Here is a 14,342-nt window from a genome sequence, read left to right as displayed (position 1 = left end):
TGCTGTTATTATTTTGTTTTCAATTATGTCAGTACAAGAGTCAAATGCTTAAGATAAAAGACACATGACTAAAGGTTTCACCAGCACTCAGGGCACCTGCTCTAAAAAGTATGTCCACAGAGTTTTGAGGAGCTTGTCAAGACTCACTAGGAAATTACTGGCTAGTTAGTATTTCTGTCTCTGCTGCATAAGGCCAGAGGTTATTCTGTGTAGATGCAATCTCTTGGTCCCATTTATTCCATATTTGCCAAAGCCATCTTCTATAATTTACACACTTCATATATGGAAAGGAGAATATATACTTTGGAGAATATAAGAATTTTAGTTCATCTTTAAGTCAGGAAATTATATATATATAATTATATATTATATATGTAACATATTATATATTATATATAATATTATACATAGAGAGAGAAACAGATGGTCATACCCTTACATTGTAAAGTAGAAGAAAGCTTCAAGAATTGAAGCTTTGAATCACAACAGAAACACATTGCTAAAAAAAATTCTGTTACAAGGAAATACCTCATACCCACATATGCCAAGGAGTGCCATTATTTTGTGTGTTTCCTAGAAAAAGTAGTTAAGGAGGCAATTTTTCCAAGTTTTTTATTGTTGTACTGATTCATTATGTTTAAACTGTTTCAACAAAGTGCCAAAGAACAATGGTGAGCTATATGTGATTTGGCCAAGATGCTGAAAGTAGTTATTAGCCCCCTTCAGATTCTAAGGAGGAATACCACTCAGCCATAAAAAAAGAATGAAATTTTGCTATTTGCAGCAACATGGATGGACTTGGAGGGCATTATGCTAAGTGAAATAATTAAGACAGAGGACAATAAATACTGTATGATACCACTTATATACGGAATCTAAAAAACACAACAAACTAGTGAATACAACAAAAAAAGAAGCAGACTCACAGATACAGAGACTAAACCAGTAGTTACCAGTGGGGAAGGGGAAGGAGTAGGGATGTAAGCTACTGGGTATAATATAGGCTCAAGGATGTATTATACAGCATGGAGAATATAGCCAATATTTTGTAACAGCTGTAAATGGAAAGTAAATTTTTAAAATTGTATAAAAATTTTAAAATACTTTAAATAAAGGAATTTTTTTAAAAAAAGAAACTAAAGAGACTTTTTCTGATAATGTACATGAGATTTATAATGAAATTATCAACAAAATTGTAAAATTATTCTGGAAGTAATTGCATGGAATATAAAATGGAAAATCATAAATGCATTCTTCTATAATATTTGTATATATGACTTAAATAGATTCTTTAAATGACATACTGGGTATTAACGATAAACATTGGAATGCATCTGCAACAATGAGCCCAGGGCTGGGCCTAGCTCATCTCTTGTATCGGAAACCTGGGGCTCACAGGTTAATATGACTTGTCCAAGAGTGACCTGTGGCCAAGCCAGGGTCAGAATCCAGGGCTTCTGGCTCAACTCCTGTGCTCTTTCCACTCAAGCCCATTCCACTCCTTAGATTTTTCTCCAAATTACTCTGACTCTATTGATGTTAAGCATTTCTTTTCCAGAGCCATGACTTTTACTACTTCCATAGCTGCTAATTATTTAATTGGTGGTTTAATAAGCTCTTCCCAAAGTACACACTTAGTGAGCACATTCCTGGGATGGCCCAAATTATCCTACAGTTTCCAAAAGTGTACTAGGGGGTGGTGCTTGAGGGGGCACCACACACTATTTGGCCCAGACTTAGCTGTGGCACAATCAGGGTTGGGCACAAGGATTACTGACCCACCTGTAGTTTCATCAGCCTTTTTTAAAAAAAATCACTTTTCATGATCCTTCTTCAAGTTGGTGATTCTTTTCTCCCCATCACAGTCTCTAGCCACCAGCCACAGCAAAACCAGCTGCGGGAAGGCATGTTTGGTCTTCAGGTGCAAAGGGCTGTGTGTGAGGTTCTTACCCAGAGATCGCTGCACTGGGCCAGGCCAGCTGCCTGTACGTACAGTGCGTTACCAGAGACTTCTGAGGTTCCACAAGGCTTTACCTTTACTTGCAAAGCCTACTTGCGCCAAGACCTTAAATGTTTACACTCTTCCACAAGATTGATTACTCACTTTAGCTTAGACCTTGGGGAGGAAAAATTAAAACAAGCTAAGAACAGGAGAACAGATTGAGTCCCTTATCTACCTACTTTTTCCCTTTTGTACTAATAATTCTCAGTCCTCACTCTACATCAGACTCTGCTGATAACCCAAATATAGAAATGCCTGGCCCTAACCCCTAAAGATTCTGCTTCAATGTATGGGGATGGGAGTGGAAGGGAGGGGCCAGTTTTTTAAAAGTTCTCCCAGGTGATTTTAATGTGTCACCAAGGTTGAGAAACCACCATTCTACACAAACACAGCAGTGACCACGTGGATGTTGCCGCCAGCCATGGGGGAGGGAACACAATCTGAGAATAAAATGACCCTGATGCCCAACCTAAAGAAATTATTAAACATGAATAAGTGAAAAAAAATCAGAGCATCTGAATTTCTTAAGGCATTCAGTCTCGGGTATTCTGATTTATTCATATAAAGCTTTTAAACCAGTGAAACCTCTTTTAAAAAAATTTTTTATATCGTGCATTCAAGAATTCTTAGGCTTTTACAGAAGGACTTTAAAAAATGCTGAAGTATCTAACACAAATGAATTTATTTACAAACCAGAAATAGACTCACAGACATAGAAAACAAACTATGATTACCAGAGGAAAAGGGAGTTGGAGGGAGGGATAAATTGGGAGTTTGAGATTAGCAGATACAAACTACTATATAAAAAAGAGATAGACAACAAAGCCCTAGTGTATAGCATGGGGAACTATATTAAATATCTTGTAATAACCTATAATGGAAAAGAATCTGGAAAAGAACATATATACAGATACGTATATGTATAATTGAATCACTTTGCTGTACACTTAAAAAATAATACAACGTAAATCAACTATATTTCAATTAAAAATATACTGAAGTATCTAGAAGCTATGAAATTTGATGGTAGAAACTTTTTAAAGAGGGCTTCCAGAATTTAAGAGTATTCTCATACTTTTTTCTTCAAAGACTTGTATCATTTACTGTCATTACTTTTTAGTTTATTATGCTTTCCCAAAGTCAAAAAGTAACTCCATATATAAGCATTCTTACAAATGCTTTTGATTGGCTTTGGATGCATCTAATTTGTTCCCCTAACACGGACTACATCTGGTCTCCCTATAAATATGAATTCCTCCAAACTTGACTCCCGTTCCATGTGTGTATTTATATATGAACATTCACCTTTTAAAATTTACATTGCAAATATAACAATATTTAATGGTTATGGTGATTTATAATCCAATATCCATCCCCTAGCCCTATTCCACCTCCACCCCCAGATGTTTGTCTAAAGTTATGGTTCTCAAACACTTGGTTGCATATTAGAATCACCTGCAGAACTTTTAAAACTCTCAATTCCCCAGTCTGCATCCCAGGATCTCTGGGGATGAGACCCAGGAATCAGTATTTTTCTCAGCTCTCAAAATGCTGCCAAGGTTGAGAACCACTGGTCTAAAGCCCATTGTCAGAATCCCCCTTTCTATAATTGACTTAGAAATAAGTATGTGAACCAGTCTTTACCAAGGCATGGGAAGTCTCTTGTAAGGCTGCTGAGAAAGCCTTCTTTACCTCTTAAAAGAAAAGATATAAGAAGGACTCTTTCTTTCTCTGTGTATTGTTGATCTGACCTGCTGCCACCATCTTATGACCATGACAGAAACCAGTCTAAGGGTGAAGGTGACTTTGAAGATATCAAAGAAAAAGAACTTGACTGTGATGAAATCTTTGAGCCATTGTATTATCTATCCTAGAGCCTGACCTGGGTCTCCGATACAGTGGAAAAAATAAATTATCTTATTGTTTAAACTTTATCTGAGCCAGATACCTCTATTACATGTGTCTCAAAGCACCCAGACCACAGTAACCATATTTAGGTCATATATTTTGCAAGTTGTCCAGGAGGTGACGAGTTTTTATGCATGTGCCCAACATGTTAGTCATCCAGTCTTCCTTGACATCCAGCACCAGTCCTTAGGTTCTAGTGACTAGGACAAGGTTAGTCGACCTTTGTAAAGACATTGCCTGGACGCTTGACTTCATTAGTGTTAACTGCTCAACCAGCCTTTTGAAATTGCTGCTACTGCTCGTGAGATTAGGTATGCCATCGTATTCCTGGGCTAGCATTCACTTATGTAGAAGCAAACGGAGAATTATTTTGCCCTACCCGAATGAACGGCTTATGTTTAAAGCTTGCTCACTGCTTCTTGGCAAAACCACAAGATAAACACCAATGCGTGTAGTGACTCATACCGAAAATACATTCTTTAATTTTAGAATTTCTTCTACATTTGTGTAAAACTGTTTCAGTAAAAGCACAATAATAATAGAAGAATAAAGATGAAGACGAAAACAACAGCAGTATTTACTCATGAACAGTGAACCTAAGCGTTAAAATGAGGCAACCTAATCTTTTCTCCAGTGAGAAATGCTAATCTCTGTGCTATACTATTTCAGCTTTGGCCCTTTCCAGTCATAAACCTGGTTATAGGAAAAGCTTCATAAAAAATAAATACTTTAGTTCTTGATAATCCCCCCAGCACTGTGTTCCACCTATCAGGCCCAACTTAATCTGAGTTGCTGGCTTACACCAGTTCTCTAGAAGAAAGACAAAAGAAATTCAAATTCAAACCGGATGGTCCATATCACGTTGGGGGATTGGGACAATTGATTTACTCACATAATCTCTTTAAACATCTACCAGGAGAGGTTCTAAGACAGAATTTATTGCCTCCTCCTGCCATCTTTGGTCCTACAAAGAGCAAAGCTGAATCTGTCTATGAAATCTGAAACTCCAGTCACTGATTTCCTGGCTGATGTCATTTCAAAGGCTCGGTGTAGCCCTGTGATAGCTGCAACGGAAATCTGCCTCTCTATGGGGTTTCCATCTGTTTGCCATTAGAAAGAACCCCTTTGGGGAGCCATGGTAAATGCAGAGCACCCACTCCTCTCCAGGGGTCCCAGACTCTTGCATTAGTGTTCCTAAAATCATCTGTTGTTAGTATTGAAGATGCCTAAATTTTCCCAGAATAAGTATATAGAATTACACTGCCATAACTTTTGTTTTCATTTATGTTTGGCTTATCATGGGCTATTTTGTAAAAATTTTCCAAATGATTCTGAAATTACTATGCAAATATTACCAAAATTAATATTCAGTCACTGACATGCTTTCCTTTGAGAGAAGAGTTTTCTGTATAACTTTCTGTTCTGTGCTTATTATAAAACAGCTTGCATTTGGAGCAACTCTTTCTGAGCTCCTTAGGTCCAAAGTTGCTTAAAAATATAAATATTTTGTGTCAAAAGGCTATTTATTCACTTCTCATTAAAGGTCAACAGAGATGATACAATAGGTTAAAGCAAAGAGAACAGATTATAATGACAAGAGATTTCAAAACTGATCTTTTTCAGATCAGCCTCAATACTGATAATCTGTTGTAAATAATGGAGGTTCACAGTGGTACAAAGTTATAACTAACTGGGAATTGAGTGTATTCATCCAGCAATAAATGCATAATGGTCCCCTTTATTCCTGAAGAGACAAAGCTTGAATTAATTCCACAGGAATGTTTAATAAGGGAAAAGACTTCATGAAGATCAACCTTTTTCTCATCTCCATTCTCCCCTACAGGTATTACAGCTTTCACAGTATCTGAACAAAAACAGACTCTCCATTATATTCCTTGAGGAATAATTTATTAAATGTGTTTTATAAACTGGACTTTCTGTGTTTATGTGCCATTTCCTCAGAGAAGGCTGACTATCAGGATGAAGTAGAAATAACATCACTTTTCAATATTCCTCAAGCCTCAAATCCTAGAAAAAGACAAGAATACAAAGGTCTTTTTATTCATTCTATCAAATACCAGTTTGTTTCAATATGGTTTCCTGGAGTTCAGCATCAAATGAGGCACGGTCCCCAGTGGGCCGTAGAGAGGGAAAGTTTTCCTCACCTCACTGGGGAAAAGGAAATGTGAATACTGAACCAGAAGACTGTGAAAGAATGGAAAGAGGATGAAGGAAGACTCAAGACAGAAGGTAAGGCACAGGGGAGACCAGGTAAAGAAAGGCAATAAACAACTTGCCTTTAATGGAAAGATGAAATTATGGCTACGATATTTACATGACCTACACATGAGGTATACTGACCTCAGTATTTTCTAAAGCATGGGAACTACACAACATAATTGAATGAGATGAATTTAGTTGGCACACAGAAGAACATAGTTTAATAGCCATGTAATCATCTTACTGCACGCATGTATACACACACGACACATCAAACCTGAAATTTCATGGATTCTATTGCACAAGACAAGGCTAAAATAAATAATGACTTGATTGAAAGGAAAACTTAAATGCTAAGACACACAGTACTTGGCTATGCAAAGAAGCACGTCAGCGGCTTGAATGACTAGAGATTAAGAAGCCTTGGTTTAGGCAAATGGAGCACAGAATTTCATCAGAGAACGTAAGAGAACCTTACACTTTGCTGAGCAAAAGTGGGATTTTGACCCGTTTTTGACTCAGTAAGTATGTGTCAAGGGCCTTCTATTTTCAGAAAGCTAACTTTACATTTTATAGAGATTTTTGCCACTTAATGTGAACATGTCCTCAGGAGAATGCTGCTGAACAAATTTATGAGAAAACAAATTTGAACTTTCCAGATCTCTGTTTCCTTATCTGAAAAGTTGAGGTTTTGGACTGGCTAGTTCATGTTTCCTTACAATTCTAATCTGCTCTGATCCTATAATTTTTCCCCCCATTTCTCACAAACCTAACAAGTTCTGATTTTCCGGTAGATGATGAATCCTACCAGTAGAGGGGGCCTCATTCTGTTTGAAAAGTCTTCTGAAAGGCTAAAGGGGTGGTTTTCTCCTAAGGAAAGAGGACACCCGTCCATTTGTCTGCTTAATTAACACCTTGTCACTTTTCTCTTGGTCATTTTAAAATGCAACCACTAGCCTAAGATCAGTCTGGCAGTGGATGTGCTGTCACAATTCAGTTTGAGAGCCAGTCTTCAACTTTCCAAGGCTCTGGTGAGCCAGTGGTCAAGACATTTTGCTAAAAGCTAAAATAATGTATGTTCAAATTGTTACCACATTTTTCATTATGTGTGTTCCGGGCCCACGAAGCAGGGGTCCAGTTGGGTTCATTTCAAGGTGGATTCAAAGTTTTAGAGCTGGAAGGATTTTTAAGAGCATCTGTTCCAACTCCCTCATATCACAAATGAAGAGTAGACAGTCAAAGAACTTATGTCCCACAGAAAGACACTAGTGTGGAAATAGTATCATTCAGCTTTTACTTTTAAAAAGTCATTGGCCGCCTGTTTAGTCCTGACCACCCCTCAGGGCTGTGTGGCAAGTTATTTAACATCTGGGCCTCAGTTTCCTTTTCTGAAAAATAAAGGCACAGGACCAATAACCACTAAGATCACTTCAGCTCTATTTTATTAGGCTCTCTGCCTCTAAATGATTATTGCTTTTTCTTCCATTACAGGCAATTCTAAGGCTTCTTGTTTGCTTTATTGTTCATTCATCTTCTTTAAGTTTATAAATGTGTTTTACCCTTATGAGTATAGAAAGGATTAAAATTCAACTACACCAAGACAAAAAGCTATAACTCCACTATGCATGCAACAGTCAAAAACATAACCCAGGACAGTAAGAGAACATGGAAAGGTGAAAGCAGCTGCAGTATGAAGGTTGTAAAATTATGGCTGCTTTGTCTTTTTTAAAAAACGTCTTAAAAACCATTGTGTAATGAACATAATTCAAGAGAATGAAAAAGTCACCCTAAAAGGCAAAGTGTAGGTTAACGAGTATGAAACCATGGCCAGGTAGAGATTTTAGGAACTGGAATGAAAGCAATCAGCAGACCCACAGCACTCACCCTCAAGCCCCCCACTTCTGGTGTACTTCAGCCTGGCAATAAAGCTCCCCATTTTTCAGGATATTAAATGTGAGTTCAGGGAAAGCCAGACATCATGTAATCACAGTTTGGAATTACAGTGTATATCTAATAAAAGCTCACAGAACTTGCCAAAAAAAAAATTAGGATCATTTTAAGAGCTATGTGTTTGCTAAGAAGCAGGGAGGTGGGAAAGAAATCATGTGTAAGGGAAACCTTTTCACAGAACCAAGGCAGCTCCAGTCCAGGCATAGGTATTGGCAGATCGCTTAAAATAGGGACACCCCCACCCCACCCCCACCAACACACACACACAAAAGGAAAGCTCTTCTTTTAAGGAAAGGAAGGAAGAGCAACAGGGAGTCCATCTCTACTGCAGAGTAAAGACACCTTTGTTCATACTGGACCTTGGGGAGGTCCACCCCACCCTCTTCTCCTCCCGCTGACATTGCTGCTCTGGGGAGAGGACAAAGTTCCTTCTCTAACTGCTATGTACAATTAATGCAGAAGAGAATTCTGATGATGTATCCTGCACATTTGGATTAATCCTACTGGAGACCCAGGGCCAACTTCATGGGAGACTGTGCAGTCACACAGGGCTCTACACACAGAAGGGGCCCCGTGCTCAGTTTAAATCTCCGCTGTACTGTTTTGAAACTCTTAATAATTTATGAACAAAGGACCTCACATTTTCATTTTGCACTGGGTTTCGAAAATACATAGCTGCTTTGGGCTGGGCATTTTTGTGAGGCTGCTGAGATTACTGCAAGCATTTCTTACCTGGCCGCTCCACGGTTGGTCTTTTGAACACGCTCAGCTGCGGCCAACTGTGTGTCAAGAGCTTGTGTCTACTAATGCTCCAGACGGCATCCTGTGGGCCTGTCCTGTAAAGAAGAGTCCTTTCTCGCCTTCTAAACTCCAGGTCGGAGCCCGTGTTTGTTCATATACTGGCTAGCTTGCTTTTTGTCTCCTCCCGAAATGCCCCGCGTCTCATGCTCTTTATACCATGGTTGCTCTAAGAATGCACCACCCTCTTAGAACCAACGTGAAAAGCAGGTGAGCCCTTCTTAAAACGCTGCCTGGGGCAAAGGTTAGTGTGCCCTCCTGCAGCTGGGACGCTCCACCTTGGCCTGAATCAGGCCTGCGTGTGGCAAACCTCAAAGAGGCCCTAGCGTTCTACTTCATCTTGCTCAAAACTCTGCTGACCCTTAACACTCATCTTCTGCACGTCACAGTCTGAAATACAATTCATCTGTAACTCTGGATTATTTTGACTGTCCAAACCCATAGGCTACAGCAAAAACTGGCAACCTTCCACCTCATCCTCACAAAAGGCCCTGAGGAGGTAGGGAATGGCCCTTGGGTAAAGCATCTTCCTTAATATTCCAGTAACGTTCTTCTTCCCACCCCTAGTCCACTCACCCCAGGGCAGAGCAGAAAGGAAACCAGACACTGTTCTGCACAAAAGTGGGGCTCATTGCCCCAAGGGAAGAGGAGGAGAGGGAGGAAAGTGGGAGAGAAAGGGGCCTTGCAAATGGGGAAATACTTCTCAATATCAATTTAGACTGTATCATCCCTGAAAATTACTGTGGCCATTGGGTAAGACTAGCAGACACAACATAAAGGGTAAAGGAATGAGCATGCTTGTAGCCCTCCACCGTGGTAGAAATTATTTAAAATGAACCTGACCAGCTGACTTCAGGTCTACTACCCTTCTCCAAGCAACAAGGAACCCTCCTCTCTGACTGCTTTTTTGAGCTTTACACAGCAAGGGCCATCACTAACCTTTTTTGCTGAAGCCCCAGGTGGTTTCTGCAGACCAGATGACTGGGAATGGATGGGGGTGGAGTTTTCCCAAGAGAAATGGGTTTGCACCTCAGGGCTGATGAGCCAGCAGGGACCCACGTTGGGAGTGGGAACCCACAAGGGGTCTTCTTCCTGTGAGAAGGCCTGTATCTCTAAAGCAGCCCCTTTGAGGTTCAGGACAAATTCCAAATTAGCTCAAGTCCTGACTTTTCCTCTGCTATGTATGTAGTCCTTTCCAAAGCCATGTAGCTTTGAAAAACTCAAGGACAGGGTATCGGTCTCTGGTCCAAGGGAGAGCTATCACCTTATTAAGTGGATCAGGACTCAGAGGGCTCTCCTTCTTAGTCAGTGAGAGTTACCTGCTCTCTGAAAGAGGAAAGGGCTAAGATTGGACACTCCAGTAACCAATGAAGCTGGGCCATTGTCACAGCCTAGTAGGGAACCTGCACTGCTTCTGTTCTCCTTCCGTGAACAGAAGGGGCATTTTCCAACAAATTGCCATCAGTTTCTAAAACATTGCTGACAAAGATGGCCTTAACATGTCCCTCAGCTTGACTAAACTTTGGATAGGTGTCTTCCTGACTCTGGGCCCTGACCTCCCTTTTCCTAGCACATTTTCTTTAGAAAACTTGTGATTATACTTTTTCTGCTCCTTCAAGATATATGTAAATCTTTTTAAAAAAAGTCTCTTGACAGTTGGACAACCCAGAAAGCTATTTTTCAAGGACCTGGGAGCCACCTCTTTGAAATATAGTCATCAGAGGAGATAGCACTGCCATCTTTCAGTTCTGGTAGGAGAATAAGAGCCTAAAGTTGGTGGGCAACTCACTGAAGGTTACAAGACTACCTCTCATTGTAAAGACATGAGAAGTTACTTCCCCTTGGCCCATGATCTTCCTCTCACCCCCAATGCTTTGTTTCAACGGAGCTGATTTCAGATTGAGTTTTGGCCTCATTCCCCTATCACAATATCCTTGAATAAAGTCCCCCTCACGTGCTGAACTTTTGTCCAGGTCAATTCTTGCTTTGACACTCACAGTGTAAAACAGTCAAAAAAAAATATGTTGTGTTCCTATAAACTCCAACTGCTTTGCAGCATGAAAAGATCAGTGACCAAACTGCATGAAGCAGAGCACGTCCCTGGGAGACCCTGCGAGCGCACATCAGGGTCAAAGCTGACACAGGGAGGAGAGGTGTCACCACTCTTCATGACTGGGATACCATCAGGGAGGAGGCAAGGGCGGGCTGGCTGGCGCTGTGTTGCTGCTGCCCAAAATACAGCCTTACGGGATTTAACGAAGCCTGAGAGAGCACTCACTCCCCACTAGGCACTGCTCTAAGCACTTTTCTAATATTAATCGTTCACCACTTAAAATAATCCATGAAGCAGATTTTTATTAGTATCCTCATATGTCCAGGTAAAGGCACACCTCTGACACCACCAAAAGCTTAAGTAAATGTGCTCAAGCTCACACTGCTGGTAAGCATGGAGCCCTGGCATTCTGGCTCCAGCACCTGTGGACTACTGCCAGATTCTGCAGCAATACCAAAGAGCACAGACTCCTAGGGCCCAGTCACAGGCCCAGTGAGTCCTGAGCTGGCCATCAGATACATGTTAGTAAAGTGTTCGAGTGTCTGCCAGAGAGCGAAGCCCTATTTCAGAACTCAAGCAGCCCAGGAGGGGCCACCACCGCATCTGCCCATGATGTCCTCTATTCCACAGCGCAGGGCTCTTCTGTACCAGGGTCCCACCATTTCCTCGGGTCAGAGGAGATTCCTATGCAAAGGCTCTGTAGCTCCCTTCTGTAAATCTGCTTTCACAGTGAACATAGGCACAGCAGCCAGTTCCAGGAGAAAGGCCCGTTTTTCTGCAGAAGTTTGTGCAGAGGTGGCAGTGTCCAAGAATAACTGAACAATAACCAAGTTCTTTTTTCCTCTGCAGTTTTGAAGCTCAGAGTGACCTTGGCTGATCTCTGCAGTACATACTGAAAATAAAATGGCCATTCTGATGTCATCAAGGGCAAACAAGATGCCACATCCAGTAGAAATGCAGATACCTTTCCTCCTTACCCCTTGCTCCCTTCCAACCTACTTGCCTCCCTCACTGCTTCAAAAAATGCGGAAAAAAAAAAAAAAAGCAGAAGACCTTTGGCAGAGAGAGCTGATGTCTGCACAAAGGAAAAAAGTGTAGCTTGCACTCTGATTGCACAAGAACGGATCCCTTCACTGGGTTCCCGATGTCCCCCAGCGGAGCCCCAGGAGGTCTCTGCCTGGCCAACTCTGGCGAGGCAGGAGGAGACCCTGGCTGTGGCACTCGGCTCACCATCATTCCCTGAACCTTCCTTTTTCCATCTGTGAAAAGCGAATCACAGTATCTGTACCCTCCAGGGCTGTTAAGAGGCTCAAATGAGATAATGTACGTAAAGCGCTTTGTAAACTGTAAAATGCTCTACAAATGTAAGGGATTATTATAAACCACAATACAGCGATGTTTTATGCTTTCATAAAACTACTGGCTGGAACTGCAGGAAGGGGAATCCCTCTGGTAATTTTTATTTTGGAAACAGGAGGGCCTGGGTTTGCCGCCTTGCCAGAAACTGGATTCCCGGCAGCAGCTGTTTATTCCATTTCGCTGGGCGACGCACATATGGCCGCCGCGTGCCTCCCGCGGAGCTAACAATATGTACTACTTTGTTGGAGCACATCAAGGAAAAGGGTCTTTCGCCTCCCCCGTTATTTCTAACTTGCCAAGTCTAACACCTAGGAAATAGAGACTTTCAAGTCGCACTTCACCGCGGCAGCATTTGTTTTTTCAGATGAGAATTTTTTCCCTCCTTAGCAACCAGAAATTTACAGCCAGACTCTCACCATAAAAACAGCCTTTCCTGGAGCAGATTAAAAAAAAAAATTACGGATGCTGCTTTTATAAAGCTTTGCCGTGTTAAAATGAACTTTATAGTGATCTTTGTCCTGGGACTGAGTTTGGACCAGCTGGAAAGGATTAAGCTACGAACAGGCCCCCCTCTTCCGCCCTCTCGGCGGCAGCGCATGGATAGGCTGCGCGCACGGGTGACAAGACGCCGCTTTTCCAGGGCGGCGGAGTGGAGCGCCCTCAGCATCCTGCATCGCCGCTGTAACCTGGGTTGTTTTGAGAGCGCTCTAAGGATGACTATTCGCTTGTAAATGTCTAGAGGAATTACGAACATTTGTAGAAAAGGAACTGTTTGACTAATTTCCGGTCCCATGAAGCAAATACACTACCCTATGTATTTAGAACCTGGTGCTGACAGCCAGGCCGCGGCAAGCTTCAAGGTTACAGAATCATAAATGGGATTAGATAATCCAGCGCGGCTCAGACTCTAGCACTTTGAAAATATTATTAAAATCTCAGAAAAAAAAGGCAAACAATTTTGAAGGCAGAGTGAGATACAACAGACCCCCCAACAAAGAGGGAAGGGAATTCTGGAGATGGCAGTAGGTACTTGGTAACCCTCTGGAGTATTCCTCGAGTACATATTGGAATAAATAAATATTTTAGATATAAGACATAAACAAACAGGTGGTGATTTATAGATCAGAAAGATATTTCTATTAGAGCCACGGCAAAAAGAAAAAAGAAAAAGAAAGGAAAAGATGAGGAAAACTTACTGAGAAGACCAGACGTGGCAGTAAGAATTTGCAGTTCCAGATAGCAGAATGCAGTGCACCACCTGGAAGCCTTTGCATTTTAAATTATCTGCTTCTTTTTAATTGACCAGATTAATTATTTCCACCTTGCCACTTGGCAGGTAGGTCATTGTTCCTTTTCACAGCATTAATGAACCTATTCACTTTTTCTCCATGTAATTAAGACTGTGAGCTACAGATGACATTCTTAAATTGGTTTACTGTACACCCAACTCAGTCTTTCTTTATTAAACAAAATATATGACATCAGGTATTTCTCATTGACAAAGTAGACAAAGTGTTGAGTTTCTACTGAGTTTCCCTCTTATGAGAGTGGTAAATTTGGTTTTTTGGTTTCGGGTTTTGTTTTGTTTTATTTTGTTTCTTTTTGAAGAAATACAGACCCGTAAAGGTTATAGCATCCAGGGTGGTGTTTCATTCTTAATGTACTTAAAGCGTGAAGGCTTAAAAGGCAGCTGATAGATTCATGTACAAGTATTTCTATTGCCACCAAAATTCTGACCAAGGCCTTTCATGAATTATTTGAAAAGAAGTAACTTTGGGTATGCTGTTAAAGTTAGTTAAGTGAAATATATTGCTCTCTTCTGTTGGTTTATTTCTAGGCCATTTAGGAAACCCTAGGAACATTAAGAGTTACTCAGTGCATTGAATACAGTAGCAGAACACAGTAGAGAAAGCTTTGTTTGTGGTGTCTACGGCTCTCAGGAGAGCAAGCTTTAATTTAAGCCAACCCAAGCTATCTCCCAAAGCATTCGGTTTCATTTAGGACTTCTGGATCTCAGCTTGCTTCCCAGAGAAGCTAAATTTAGAACTAAAG

This window comes from Camelus ferus, chromosome 5 (assembly GCF_009834535.1).
Source record: "Camelus ferus isolate YT-003-E chromosome 5, BCGSAC_Cfer_1.0, whole genome shotgun sequence".
Taxonomy (NCBI): domain Eukaryota; kingdom Metazoa; phylum Chordata; class Mammalia; order Artiodactyla; family Camelidae; genus Camelus; species Camelus ferus.
Note: the sequence above shows the minus strand (reverse complement) of the source record.